The following is a 14,773-nucleotide window of genomic DNA, read 5'->3' as shown; positions in this document are numbered from 1 at the left end:
CTACAGAAACCAAATATGCTGAAGAATGAACCTGCACGTAGCACCCAAAGAAGTACTTTAAGAAAGTATCCCCTGTCAGCTTTATTATCTTCTAGGGTGCAAGTCAAGTATTATTTCCTCTTTTTTCCTTCATTGCAACACAACCAATGAAAGTAACATAGAGTATTAAAGCGTTGTTGTCATAAGAGAAGACCTCAAAGATTTTGTGATTATTCACAGAATCACTAAGGTTGGAAAAGACCTGTAAGATCATCAAGTCCAACCATAAAAAAAAAAACCCAAAAAACCCACAAAACACACCACAACCCACACCAAAACAACTCACCCACACCACACAGCACCATGCCCATCAAGCCACATCCCACAATGCCATATCTACACGCTCCTTGAATACCTCCAGGGAGGGTGACTCCACTACCTCCCTGGAAAAAAAAATATGGAACGCTTCATGAATTTGCGTGTCATCCTTGCCCGGGGCCATGCTAATCTTCTCTGTATTGTTCCAATTTTAGTATATGTACTGCCGCATTTTTATGTGGTCACCAGTCTCATGTCACTGCTTTCTCAACTGATGTCACCACTTCAACCAAAAGACCACAACTATCCAAAGCACACCCTCAAAAATTACTCAGCTCCACTGAATCTGAAAACTTAGCCAGACTGAAATGGGCTTAACTCAGATCTGGGTGGTTTTTTTTGTTGTTGTTTTGAGTTGGGTCTTTTTATTGAGTGAATAGTTCATCTTTTAAGAGACTTACATTTGCTTTACTTCCAACTGTTTGCAGATGTAAAAATTTTTATGTATTTATTTTGAAACAGCTCATTTCCCAGTTAAGGGGATTCTTTGCTATCAGGTTTAAAGGATAACAATGGGAGGACCTTGTTTTCACAGCTTCTTTGAGAGGTCCCCTTGGGAAGCAAAAACTTCATCTTAGTTAACAACACCCTGAAATGAAACATGTATTTTACTGCTCATGAGCTGCTCAACTTGAACTGAAAATACTGTTTGAAGTTTTCAAACTGAAAAAACACCACTTTTTTTATTCAGTCTTTTGATCATGCTCCCTGGAGAGCTCCACATATTTCTACCCACAACTGCAAAAAATTACTACCTAGAAAGTATCAGCACAATGGCAGCATATTGCTGCCTCTGCATCCTTTCTCCGATGCTTAGATAACACCACTGGAACAACCATCAACTGTTACAGGATATGCTGTATCATGCCTGTACAAGGCAAAGCCTAAGTCCTGCTGTCAGAGCCAAATACACAAGCAGCAGCAGCAGCCAGCAGCATAATTACCCCTGAATTAACATGCAAACCATAGAACCAAGATCTGCCCCAGCAATCAGAAAACCTGCCTGCTTCTGGCAGACAAGCAAGACCTAACAGCCCACAACAAGAGATCCACTGCACCTTCTGAATCAAGACTTGCTCCTGATGTTTTTACAGATCCAAGGGCAAAAACCTACCAGAAGTTCCCAAGATGCAGAGCGCTTTCAGCTGCTGGTAAAGCCAAGAGAAGCCCTTTATGCCTTTCAGGAGTTGTGATGACCTCAAAGGCTTATCAGCTGAACAGCTGTGAGGGGGTGGGAGGAGTTACCCAATTGTAATCTTTATCCGGGATCACTCCTGCTACCAAAAAGCTTGGGGGTTCTTCCCCCTCAGTGGGGGTAAGAACAAATTGCTTGAGCAATTTGCTCCCATCCTCAAAATGAAGTCCCTCTTGCCCTTGTGTGTTAGGTATAGAATACCAGAACCAATCAGTCCACCACCAGCCAGTCGATTAATGTGCTTTTTGAAATTGTTGTATGTCCAAGAGTCACACAAAGTAAGGTCACAGTGTGGCAGTAACTACAATGCCATTAGCTATCTCAGTTGCTTGAAACCGAGTTTGCCAACTGAGTTGGCACTTGAAACTGAAAAACGGAGAAATTATTACCAAACGAACTCATATCAAAGTCAACCCTTTACATTTGCTAAGGTAATGCTTGAGTAATACAAACACATTCCTTTGCAGCTATTAACAGTGTGTTTGTTCGTGCCCTTATTGTCACCAAATAGCGCAGGCAAAGGAGAACCTCTAACTGTTGAGGGGAAAAAAACAGACCTAAGGACTCCGGAATGTTAAAATTAGGTGAAGATCCAGGAAGATAGGTAAGAAAATACTGACCATCATTTGCTACAGATCATCATTTTAAATGCAAATGTTAACATCTCAAAAGGTATTAAAGAATTGAGCACACAACAGCGTGTGATGTGTGCCAGCTGACAAAACTGAACTGAGATCCTTCGTGACACAAGTTGAGCAATGGGGACACTTGTATTTCTTGCATATTCAGGTATTATTTACAAGGGAATATGGACACGAAACAGTTCAAAACTAGAAAAACACACAAGGAAATTCAAGGAAATAAAACATCTGATAGATATAAAACATATTTTGCACAAAATTGTAGCATGATATTGAAATTTGGCTACAACCTGCAGCAAATCTTCCCAGAGATTGAAAAGCCACAGTACTGGCTCTCTGCGAGCAGAGATGATTGTATGTTTGTACCTCATGACAGAGCTGGATCCACAGGAGGAGTCATAGGTGCTAGCGAATAGCACCCTATTATATCTAGGGAATACTATGAAACATAGTATTGGTATAGAAAAAAAGGCACCAAATAATAAAGATAAGAGGGGATATCAGCAGTATATACCCTCTGACTGTAGACCCTAGTAGGTAGCAGTGACTTGACATTTTTCTAGCTTTCTCTTACAAATCAGAACACTAATTCATTCCTAATCAAAGCACTGGAGGAAACACCTGACTTGTTAGGGAACACCCCTGCCCCTTCAAAGCCTGCCCAGGTTAAATGTCTTCTAGGCAATGTTAAAAAGTTGACCTAAGACTTGTATCTGGGACATATCCTCCAAACTCATTTTTGTGCAGTTAGGAAAAGTCCTCACTTGTTAAAATGAAAGAGACGTTGTCTCTTGTTTAATTGTCTTTTAGCTTTTCTGGGCCTGCCAACAGTGAATGCACGCTCCCACTACAGATGCCAAGCCAAATACCTTCTGCAAGCAGCCAAAGCGTGCAACAAAGCATCAGAATCTCTTCCTGCATTTAATGAATTAACAACTGGATAACATGAAGAAGATTAAGTCATGTGGTTAGTAATACTCTGTGAGCATTTCCTTAGGGCCTGCCTAAGCTGGGACAGCTTTCTATGCTCCAGTAACCCTTAGGTGCACGCTAAGGACACTGAGGGATTTCAGAGTATCTTCACCAAGCAGGTCCTACCAAAGAACCTAAGCAAGGTTGGTAACTTGAACAGTAACTTCAACGAGGCAAAAACAAACACTTTGGTGAGTTCTGTCATAGCTATACTGACACCACCACTCATGATAACTAATTTAAACTTAACTCAAGCACATCTCTACCGCCTGCAGCCAATGCATGACAGGCTATTACAACGACAGAGATATGGCAGCAGGCAGGGAAGAACTCAGCTTTCTAAATTCTGGCTGACGTGGTGCTGTCTGTTCCCTGTCTTTTCCTTACTTTCAAAAGGAAATGAACCAAAGGTGGTGAGGGGAGATGGAGGAAAGGGTAGAATCCAGGAGAGTTCATCTATAGCTCAGCCTTGTTGCCGCTGTCATCTGGACTGAAGAGAGCCTACCCACATTCACGTAGAAAGTAGCTAGAGGTGATCTGGAAGTCTGCAGGTACAAAGCCTTGCTCAGGCAGATGGTCTTGCCTTCTGAAATACTCCCAGAGATACCCATTTCCCATGTGCCAGGCCTGTTTGCACAAGTACTGACTCACAGGATCAAGCTCTGTAATGCCTACTGCATCTCAGCATGTTCACGACCTCTCTGACTACTGCTCATCTCAGCACATGCCTCTGCTGGAGAGCTGACTGCCGAGTTTCACACATTGCTGCTCCGCGTCCAAAAGAGCCTCACGCTTCAGACCCCAGGAGACTTCTTGTGGAATTTCCTCAGCAGTAACCACTGTGGAATGAGTCTGACAGTTCAGATATTGTGAACAGTCATCCAAGCATAAAACTGAGCACTGTCACGTAAACTGTCCTTACTCATGTGTACAGTCCAAGAACAACACGTAATCTGACTGTGTATGAGTGACAATTTCTTACTCAACAGATCTGCTCTCCACATTCATTCAGAGCTGGATCTGCAAAGGATAGTTTCAATGACATGCACTGGATTATCTGTGCATCACCCTAACTGTTTATTGCTTCAGTTTGCTACAGCTGGGCAAATCCTTCTTCCTGGTGATACAGCGTAAGCCTCGGTTTTGCTCTTCAGTTTGTGAGGGCTATGTTTAGGAGAAAACTAGTTATGGACACACAGATGTCTATGAAGGTGGAATAGGGCACCTGATTCCCATAGACTAAGGTCACTCAGGTGTGTGTGTTCCTATCAACATAGTAATGCAAACATGCAATTAAAATCTGCATTTGTTGGTGTTGCCCTGCAAAGAACATGGCACTTCCTTGGGGCAGCCACACTGGGAACTCACAGTGCAGTGCTCTTGGTGCTATAGCCTGGAAGGAATGGTGGCTCCATCCCTATGATCTCAAGGGATCCCAGGGAAGGTTTCTAACTTTTCTGCTTAGTGGTTGCCCCTAAGCACCTATGGGCAATTGTCCATTCTTAACAGCTGTTTTTCTTACGGTTTTCTTAAGGAATCTCTCCAGTTTTCAAGGAAAGCATGCCCCTGCCTCTCCGTGGCTCCAACCTCTTCAGCTGCCACTCTACTGGCTTCAAAAAAACCATGCAACACTACTTACCAGTGTCTACTACTACTATTACTACTTAGAAGGGTGAGTCAGGCTGCAAATATAGAGCCTGGAAGAGCACCCCTGCTACAAAGTTTTGTCTTGAAGACGGAAGCCCAAGTTACATGATGCATCAGCTTTATGCACAATTTCATAAGCACATCAATGGAGAATTCATTTTCATTAAAAATAATCCAATAGTTTTCAAATAAATTTAAAAAAAAGAGAGATGGCGTATGACTCACGGGAAGGTGACAAGCCCAGATTTAAAGATGTATGCTTCTTCCAATCCAGTCCACTCAATGTAACACCCTCTGGACTCCTGCACAACCTCTGTGTCCTCTAGCAGACTGCAGTCCACAGCTGCCTCCCCTGTAACCTCTCCATTTCTCCCCAAGGCTATATAAGCTGCCCCACATTTCCCCAACGTTTTTCATGTTCTAATCATACCTAAACAGCTGGACAAGAGACAGGGCAGCAGGTAGCTAACTCCAAGCTATGCACTGGCTGCAAGCAGGAACATCTGGATTGGCCAGCTGGCAAGGTGGAAAGAGCACAGCTTACACTGCAGATTCTCCCTCAATGGCAGTGCTGGTCTCGTGCTGTCTCTCCCTCCATGCAACACAGACTCTCCATGCAACGCTGACTCTCCACAAAGTTGTACTAAATTGGTTGATATCCCTTGATAGCCCTTTGTGAAATCTTTCTGAAGTTGGCCAAACGACACAAACTTTACTGGAGGGGTGAAATTGGGGAAGGGGGGGGAATGACAGAGCAGGACAGAGAGATGTCTTGATCATGTAATTTCCTTTTAAGACCAAGCTACAAGCCAACAGCTTCCAAGGATGTCATTACCAAACTGCAATTGGAAAGGGGTGCAAATTAGTCATTAGATGTTTCCTGATTACATGGGGCAATCGCCATTTGCTTATGACATACAATTTTCCCGCACGGCTGATCTCCCGAGAGACTAAGCCAGCAGCCATATGAACTATCTGATCTGTAGATGGCAAAACTCAGGAATGAGACTGTGTACCACTGGGTTGCCACCTAATTAAGCTCTCACCAGGACTGATTCACGTGCTACATTTTACCTGATTTTGGGTCCTGACTTGGTTTTGTTTTCAGACAGTAAATCCTCTAATGGGATTACTGTACCGTGATCCTCGTAATGTCAAAAATCACATTATTTTGCTTTCCGTCTTGGCATCCCTGCCGGTATAGTTTTACCTACAGTTAATTCCTGTTCTGTCCTGTTAATGTCATTGTAATACAATGATTACTTGTCTTGCTTTAAAAAAAAGTAAATATAATCCACACACTTCAGTTGCAAGAAGCTACCTCTGTGCCAGCAGTCTTCTTATATGGAAACAATGTCAATTTTCCCCTGAAAAGCAAGTCAAGCCAGTTCAAAACAGTCACTGTAACATGCTTGGTTTCAAGTCATTCTAATAATGATTCATGAGCAGATCTCTTCTTCACAAACCAGGAATGTTTCAGTGAAATCTACTGGGTTTATCTGATTTTGCATTAACGCTTAAAGTTTCAGAAGTATATTCTACAGCAAAGAAATATTTATTAAGTAAATCAAGATTAGAAAGTCGCAGGGAAAGGGAGATCTAAGAACACAATGGCAAATCTTAAATTCCTGCATAGCCATAAACACGTCGTCAATCAAAGCAACACGTCGTCAATCAAAGCAACACGTGACACATGGTACAAAAAAACTGACCTAGAAGCTTTAGGGATACACAAGGCATTTGAGCCTTTTGCGGCAAGACACATGGCAGCCTGACCCAGGAACAGCTTGATTTGCTGAACTCCCCTCATGTTCACAAGTACCTGTGGAAGAGAGAAAAAGGATCGGCTGCAAAAAAAAGACGTGCAAAATCATATTTCATACCAAAAGTGATTACAGAAGAAAGTGCTTATACCATAACTGAACTAAACCTATGTGTAAATAAAGCTCAGAAAAATTGCACCTAAGTTTCTTTAAAAGCTCCCAGAAAACTGCTTTTTTGCTGCTTTATAGCAAAAGTTAGCAAAATGCCTTGACAGTCATGAAGACAAAGAGAGTGACCTATCTGTGCAGAGAAGTGGAATAAAAGGCTTGTATTAGTGGAGTGTAGATACGGAAATTTGAGTGTCTCCTACTTGCAGGAAAAACAGATTTGCAGTTTTCAAAAGGCAGGTGAAGAAAGGGGTGCTCAGAGGAGCAATCCCCACTGGACGAGAGTGCGTAGTTGCACGGGTTAGCCAGCAAGGCAAGCGTCAGAGCCCAAAGCCTCCTTTGGCTCAGCACCCTGCGCTGGGGCTGACTGAAAGCAAACCGGGATTCCCCAGAAAAGAGCCTCAGCTCCTTCCAGAGAATGGGGTGACTCTCCTCGAGGTCCCACGCACACCCTGAGCGATCCTCGGACGCTGCGGTGCCGTGCTGCCCCCTCCCCCGTACCTGAGAGAGCCGCTGTGCCGGGAGCCTCTCCGGGCCGGGAGCAGCCCCCCTCCTCCCTGCCCCGCTGCTTCAGCACCCGGCACCCGGCGGTGGAACGGGGCCAACGGGACTTCCAGCCCGGCCGCGCCACCTGGCCCGAGGCAGCGGAGGGGGGAGCCCAGGCCGGCACAGCCCCCGCGGCCCCACTCCGCGCCCGGGAAGTTCCCCGACAGCTCCCGGCGGGAGATAAAAGCACCGGCGGAGACCGGGGCCGCACAGCCCGCTCCGGCAGCACCTCCGCCGCCAGCGCTCGCCATGAGCCCGCACCTCCGCCTCGCCCTCCTCCTGGCCGCCGCCGCCGCTCTCTGCCGGGGTAAGCGGCTGCGGAGGCGCCCGGCAGGCGGAGCCGGGGGCACCCCGCCGTCCACGGGCGGTCCCGGCAGGGCTGCGCGGGGTGCCGGCGCCCCGGGCCCGGCGGGGGGGCGCGACGCGACGGGACGGGGCGGGGCGGGGTGGGGGGGCCGCGGGGGGCCCCGAGCCGAGGCTGAGGAGCCGAGGCTCAGGCGGCGCCTCCCGCCTGCCAGGTGCGCCGCTGGCCGGGGAGCTGCGCTGCCGCTGCGTGCGGACCGTGTCCGAGGTGATCCCGCCGCGGCGCCTGGCCCGCGTGGAGCTCGTCGCCGAGGGGCCGCACTGCGCCGTGCCCGAGGTCATGTAAGTGCCCGGCCCCGGCCCCGGCCCTCGCCCCGGCCCCGGCCCTCGCCCCGGCCCCGGCCCCGGCCCCGGCCCTCGCCCCGGCCCCGGCCCGCAGAGCCCCGGCCCCGGCCCCGGCCTCACCCCCTCCCTCGGCCCGCAGAGCCACGACGAAGCGCGGACAGACGGTCTGCCTGAGCCCCTCCGCACCCTGGGTCAAGCTCATCCTCACCAGGATCCTCAACAGGTACCTGCCGGGGCAGCGCGCCCCGCTCCGGGCGCCGCCGCGGGGGTGTCCCGGGAAGGAGCGGGGCGGCCGCGGCCGCGGCACATGCACAGAACCCCCACGCGTACAGCGCGGGGGAGCCTCTTTCGCCTGCCCCGAGCCCCCTTCCCAGCGAGCTGAAGGCTCGCGGGCGATGGCAGGCCGTGCTGATCTCTGTCCTCTTGGCTTTTTGCTTTCAGCTCAACACAGAAAAACTGACGGGGGAAAGCAGCTCGCTGGAGGGGAGATGACACTAGGCCCGAGGCTTCGGGGGCTTTCTTCTCTTCAAATGCACTGCCTTTGTGCTCAACCGATTTACTGAGGACTTTATTTAATGTAGTGATAGCTGATTGTATTTATTTAAATATTGCAAGTGCTATGTAAGAGGTCTCTTTAATTTGGACGTTGTCTGAAAAGCACATTTCTAAGCGCTGTACTAATTTACTGCCTTGAAAACCTTGCTTTTGGGGCGTTGCACAGGAGGAGAGATGCAGGGAATATCCTGAATTCTTTCACCAGAATAAATTTGCCTGGGCTCCTGCATCAGCAAACCACTGATGAGGCCTCAGCATCAGCATGAAGCCTATTTCCATACTACACGCCTTTGTAAGGACTTGAGTAACTACATAGAAACATTTATTCTACACAGCAGCTCTGAACAGAGAAAGGAACTGCTGCCTCCCAAAACACATCTTTGTTTTGTTTTGCACATCGTATAGCTATGTGCCTGGAAATAAACTTTCCCAACTACTGTGGGAAAGCCGTGCAGCCTGCTGTGCCACAGCCGAAGGTTAACTCAGCAAGGCAAGCTCACCAGCAGCTTCTAGTCCCCTTCTCCTGCCAGAAGTTCTGGCAGGTGCTGGTATACACAGCACCGCTTCCCGTGTGCGTTTGCATTTTGAGGCAGCTGGTGGGTTTTGCTCCTTGCAACCTTAGACACGTGATGTCTTTTTTTGTATGGCATAATGTCATAATTTATACGAAGTTATATGTAAGTGAACATGCTGTTGTATTGATGGATGTTTATTTATCCTAGTCCAAATTCCTTTTGGAATTGTGTATGTGCAGTTACCTTTGCTCTTCATATTTCTGTCCAGCAGAAAATTAAAAAGAAGGGGGATCTAAACCACTTTTTAAAATACGAGTATTTAAACGTCATCATTGTGAGACCATATGATTTCTACCCATCGAGTCATTTTCCAAAATGTTGATGAAACCCTCATAGTTATATATGTATAATTATATTGTAGAGGTAGCATCATACATCCAGAATAACTGTAATAAGTTCCTGTAAATCAAATGGAAGATTTTTTCTGATTTTTTTTTTTTTTACTATGTATGTTTCCTAATTAAGAAATTTTCCCTTGATACTTACAGAATTTTGCTGTTTTAAAAACAAATATTTAGATACACTCGCCTGGTGTCTGTTTCACTGTGTTAACATAAAAGACAGATCTTAGAATGTCAAATCTTGTCGGTTTGGTTCATGGCTTGTATAAGCTGTGCCCATCGGTATATTTCCACCATTCCAAAACTGCAATCCTCAGCATTCCTTTGCCTTAATGGGAGTTCTGGACTCAGAGCAGTAGGCCTGAGCCTCTTTTATTGGGTCCTATTTGCAGGGAAATGAAATTATTTGGGAAGCTGATGTGAAAAGCGCCAGGGCTCCATTTTCCTCCCTTCCATTTCACTGCAGTCACCTAAAAGTTGAAAACTGGGCTAGAGACAATAGGATGTGGAGCAACGAAACAACTCTTTCGCACACATCTCCCTAAATATTTGTGCCAGTTTCTGGTTCCTTTTGAAATGAGGAAAAGGACAGTTTTCATATGGCCAAATGGCTTAGACCTTTTCTTAGCAAGGTTAAGCAAAAACCTTTTACCCTTCCATCCTCTGGCTGTGCTTGAAATGATCTAGTGCTGCCACTTGGAGAGGCTGAGAAGAAAACCTGACCTTTCGGCAGACCCCTTGGAGGCCAAGGGCAGGGAGCGAGTCTGAAGTGGTTTAGGTTGAATGAAGCCAGCAAACTGCGGTCTAGAGGGCATGGAGGTCAGATAACATAACTTCATCGCTCGTAACAGATTGACGCTAGTTTAAATATGAAGCTGTGTGATTGTCTCAGGTTTCTCAAAGGTCTTAAGGTCTCTTCCAACCTAAACGATTCTGTAATGAGTCTTGGAAAAGCCACCCGCTACTCATATGTTATTTGCACGATCGGTGTTCCAAGCTCATATGCATCGATGCTCACTGCGTCAAGCCTAAGAGGTTTTTCTTTCTGTCTACTGACACGCTTCTGTCATTTCACCTACTGCAAAGGAGCAACACTATTTCCACAACGTATTTTTCTAACACATTCTCCATGAAAACGCAGCAGGAGGCAGTAGGCTGTGGGTAAAGCAAGGGTGGTACTACCTATCTGAGCCCTGATTGGCCTGCTGCTGATTTATTTTTGAGGCAAACTCTCTCCTAAGTAAATACTGGTCATGCCGACATTTGTGATGGCTTCATAAAGTTAATTCCCAGCCTCTGTGAAAAACATGACCAGGCTGGACATTATCCTTAATAAAAGGAAAATTGTTGGGAACATGAAATTTAAAGTGTCTACAGAACTTGCTTTGCAAATTGCCTAGTTGTTCCAGTAACAAATCCACCCTGCAGATCTGCAATTGGAGTCATGCGGATGTACTACAGCATCTGCTGTTCGCATCACCTGACATTGCCTTTCCCAGTTCATACGGATTGTTGTGACTCATCTGTGGAAGCCTTTTTTGCGAAAGAATGATCCCTTTGATCCACACTTGCACAGTGCCTAGGACTGAGGCTCCTGTCCCCGTTTGGGATGCACACACGCTGCCTCAAGGCAAATCTGGCTACAAGGCCATTGCTCCAAGCAAATTCTGCTGCTGCAGTAGGGAAGGCAGGCATGCTCCTCCCTTCCTCATACTTACATTGGTCAAAAAAGGCTGGAGATCAGAAAGTTCGCAACAGAGAAACAAAGTGGGCAGATTTCCAAAGCTCTTCCGTGGAGCAAAGAGGAGATCTGGCTGCCCCAGCACTCCCTCTGTGACCTTTGGAATCCTCCGGCTACTGGGCACTTCTAGGTGGCCAGAGAAGTTTGTGAAGGACAAGCTGAAGGAGGGCACAAGCTTGACAGTGATTCTCAACTTGCTCTGAGAGTGGCAGCAGGATTTCAGCATTTTTGTCCTTGTCTGAGTATCTTTCTTTCCACCTCCCTCCACCCCCCCATCTCCTCAGTACACACATATTTAAACAGGTCCGGAATGGCCGGATGTCCTTTTCACACTACCACTGTGGTCTGTACATGTCTGTAGCTGCAACAGACAACATGCGGATCTTCTGTCTGCACAGCTATTTTGCAAATATGATTACTTTATTTGGATGACTGCGTGGGAGTGGAAGAGTACTGAAATCCAGTTCTACATGTGTTTAGCAGCATCTAGCCTGTTTTCTTAGGAAATAAAGTCTACTATGTGATGAAGCTGCCTTCATTGTTCTGTATTCCTCTGTTCCTGTGGCAACTCTTGAGTGTGGGCCATTCTCATAGTATTAGGATCAAAGATTCTCACTTTCTAGATGTTTTCTGAAAATCTACGGGTAGCTGTAGAAATTGCCATTGTGCTCACACTGAGGAAAAGACTGCAGCGTAAACACATAAGACACTTTCATAGCACACTGGCGAACCTAAGGCGGGGGGAGAAAGAAGTTACGAGTGCCTTAATTGGGGGAAGTTCCTTGGTTGGATTGTGTACCTAATTAGACATTGGAGAATTCTATCACAAAACTCAAGTCCATTGAACACCAGTTTCGTCAGTTCTGCTGCTTGTTTGCTCAAAGTACCTTAATCATCCATTGCAATAATCTTGACCTAGTGGGAGCAAGGGTCAGGTCTACCATGTCAGTGTCAAGGAGAGGTTAACGTTACTGGGCCTTCCTTCAGTTCCCTAGAAATATCATCCATGCAGAGTGGCAGGATGAGCTGTGCAGATTGTACATTTTCCTTATGTTATGACACATATTCTTGTTCTCTTTGGGTGATCAGATAGACCTCTTGACACACTAACCTCATCACAGATAAATGCTTTTAAAGTTACTGCTTCTCCTTGGGCTTGCCTGATTCATACTTGCTGGCATGAGAAAATTGTCTGATCTGCCTCCCTTTCTTATCCCTACTTCCAGGAGGCACCAGTGCAAGAGGAGAGCATACCTATCGCCTTTCATCACGCTAACTGGCAGTGGACAAGTCAACCTCTCTTATCTCTCACCAGTAACTAATGACCAAGTGTGACCAACTGGTTGTGTCAATTAGAAAAGGGAGGGGAATCTCCCTGCAGCCGGAAAAGTCTGGCCAGGAGGTTGGGCTGATCCCGTTTGCAAAATTCAGCTAATTGCCCAGGGCATAATCCTTGAAAGAGTTCATTCCTTTGGGATGATCCTGAATTATTTTCCTCTTAACTTTGTTGAGAGTCTATCTAAAAAAGTGACAGTGTGGATCATATATTCATAATTTCAGCTGCCTCCTAGTGACAGCCTTCATTAAAGATTATTGTATTGGCTCCAATACAAAGGAATAGTTGCAGGATATTCTGAGCACCAGTGCAAACAGCACAAGGCGTTCTTGTTTCACAGGGACAGAGACAGAATAAATGATGCCCATCTGAGTTTTTACTGCCTTTTTTATTAAAAGATGGTCCTGATAATACTGCTTTGAGTGTACCCTGATGGAGCCAGATGTGTAGAGTTAGCCTAGCACAGCTTAAAGGGAAGTGACTGAGCAATGCTCCTGGGCACGTGAGATATTTTTTCAAGTCTCCGTACATCTCCAGTTTCCTCTCGCTCTGTTGGTATGGCCGGTATTTGCACAAGACTTTCCCAAAACTCCAGCCTGGGCTAAAGGTCAGGCCAGCTGTTGAGGAGTTTGATATGTCAGAGAATGAAGACATTCTAGCCCATCAATAAATGTTCCTGTGAACGTCAAACAAAATGGTTAATTACATCACAGGAAAATGACTGAGCAAATAAGCTTCTACATAAGCACTACAGATGTTACACATTTGTCACCAAGCCACATTTGCTGATTGAAGAGTATTTCCTTTTTGGCATGATGAAGCAATCTCAGAGCTTCTTTACCTCTTTCTGCAGTGAGTTTCTGCTTCCCCAACACATCATTATTTCATCGTTATGAGCCGCTCAACGCTCAGATCTCCCTTTAAAAGCAATGTACCTTAACAGCTTACCTGCTGAATTAATGCTGAATCACGTTATAATTCACATCAAGACCAGTCAGTGGCAAATGAATGTACGTGAATGAATTTTTCCTAGTAGAAGAATAATAAAACAGATTGCTTTGAAAAGCTGTTTCGGAACAGGGAGGGGGTGCTAGGCCCAGGAGAACATGGGCACATTGTCCAGTTGATTTTATGAGCACTGAACAGATTAAGTTCCAAATCCCACAAACACCTGTCTTCCAGATTTTGAACATGACTCTTCTACTAAAAAGATAGAAATTTCTCCAGTTCACAAGAAGCACAGCCTTACTTGAAGGTAGCTCGTTTTTTTTAAGGCCCTCTCAATTATTTGTTATGAAAACTCCAGTCCACTGGAGACAAAAAAGACTAGGAAGCAGCTTCCCAGATGTTTGAGAAGGCAGAGGAAAGTAATGTAATTTAAGATCCTATTGCTGGAATCGATAGTTTGAAACATACGGGACAGAAGGCCCATTGAGGAGTTTCTCACTATATGGGGTGTTTGTCACTGCTGTTTTACCACTTGCATGTTTAACTGCCAAACTAATGTAATCATTGATATTGCTATATAGTTCATTTAGCTCAGCCTATTCCTGGACATAAATTCCTGCTGAGATATTTTGACAAGACTGAAGTAGTTACTCTAATGAAATATGCTTTGTTAATGCAGATTTCTATGTGACACAAGGCATTGGCCACTCTTTAACAGAGAAATCCTTTTCTTCCATGGGATGGGCCCTTAGTGTACCATCTGTAGCAATCTCCTAAGAGCTCAGCCACTGCTGCCCTCCATGAATTGCTCAAAAAAGGGGTAAAGTGCAGGTCAGCCCCAATTGTTCTTCTATACCTTGTCTACTTAAAGTGACAACCCAAGTCAGCGATGAAAAGCTGGTTTCATCGAAGTTGCCACTGACGTCAGCGTGATGAGGACTTCACGCAACAAGTGAGTCTTCACCCTGAAATCCAAGACGAGTGCATTCAGAACCAGGCTGCTATTGAGCTGGCGCTTTCCAAAGCCTGTTTGCATAGAACGTTGCCACAAAAAGAAAAACAAACTGATAGCATAGGAAAGATTTTCCCAAATAAACAAAAGCCAGCACATGCCATATCTTATAAACAGCCACAAGCCAGGAAACGTTAGTTTATGGGGTGGGGGTGGGGGGTGGAGGGAACCTGAAATACGGGGAGAAAAAAGTAAACAGTTCACAGAGACCATATTCCTTACATTTTAAAGCTAGTCCGTGTCCCTTTGCATCTGGCACACCTAGCATATCACTTCACATTCTACTCTGAATATTTTTGTATTGGAGAAACAGGATTCTCAGCATGAA

At 45.8% G+C, this 14,773-nt stretch overlaps 1 pseudogene; it reads right to left on the bottom strand.

Moving 5' to 3' along the window:
* Positions 1 to 430: 430 nt before the first annotated feature.
* Positions 431 to 543, bottom strand: LOC132318708 (U6 spliceosomal RNA; annotated as a pseudogene).
* Positions 544 to 14,773: the final 14,230 nt, after the last annotated feature.

Source organism: Gavia stellata, chromosome 19, assembly GCF_030936135.1.
Source record: "Gavia stellata isolate bGavSte3 chromosome 19, bGavSte3.hap2, whole genome shotgun sequence".
Lineage (NCBI taxonomy): Eukaryota > Metazoa > Chordata > Aves > Gaviiformes > Gaviidae > Gavia > Gavia stellata.
Note: the sequence above shows the minus strand (reverse complement) of the source record. Positions and strands in the feature narration are given on the sequence as shown.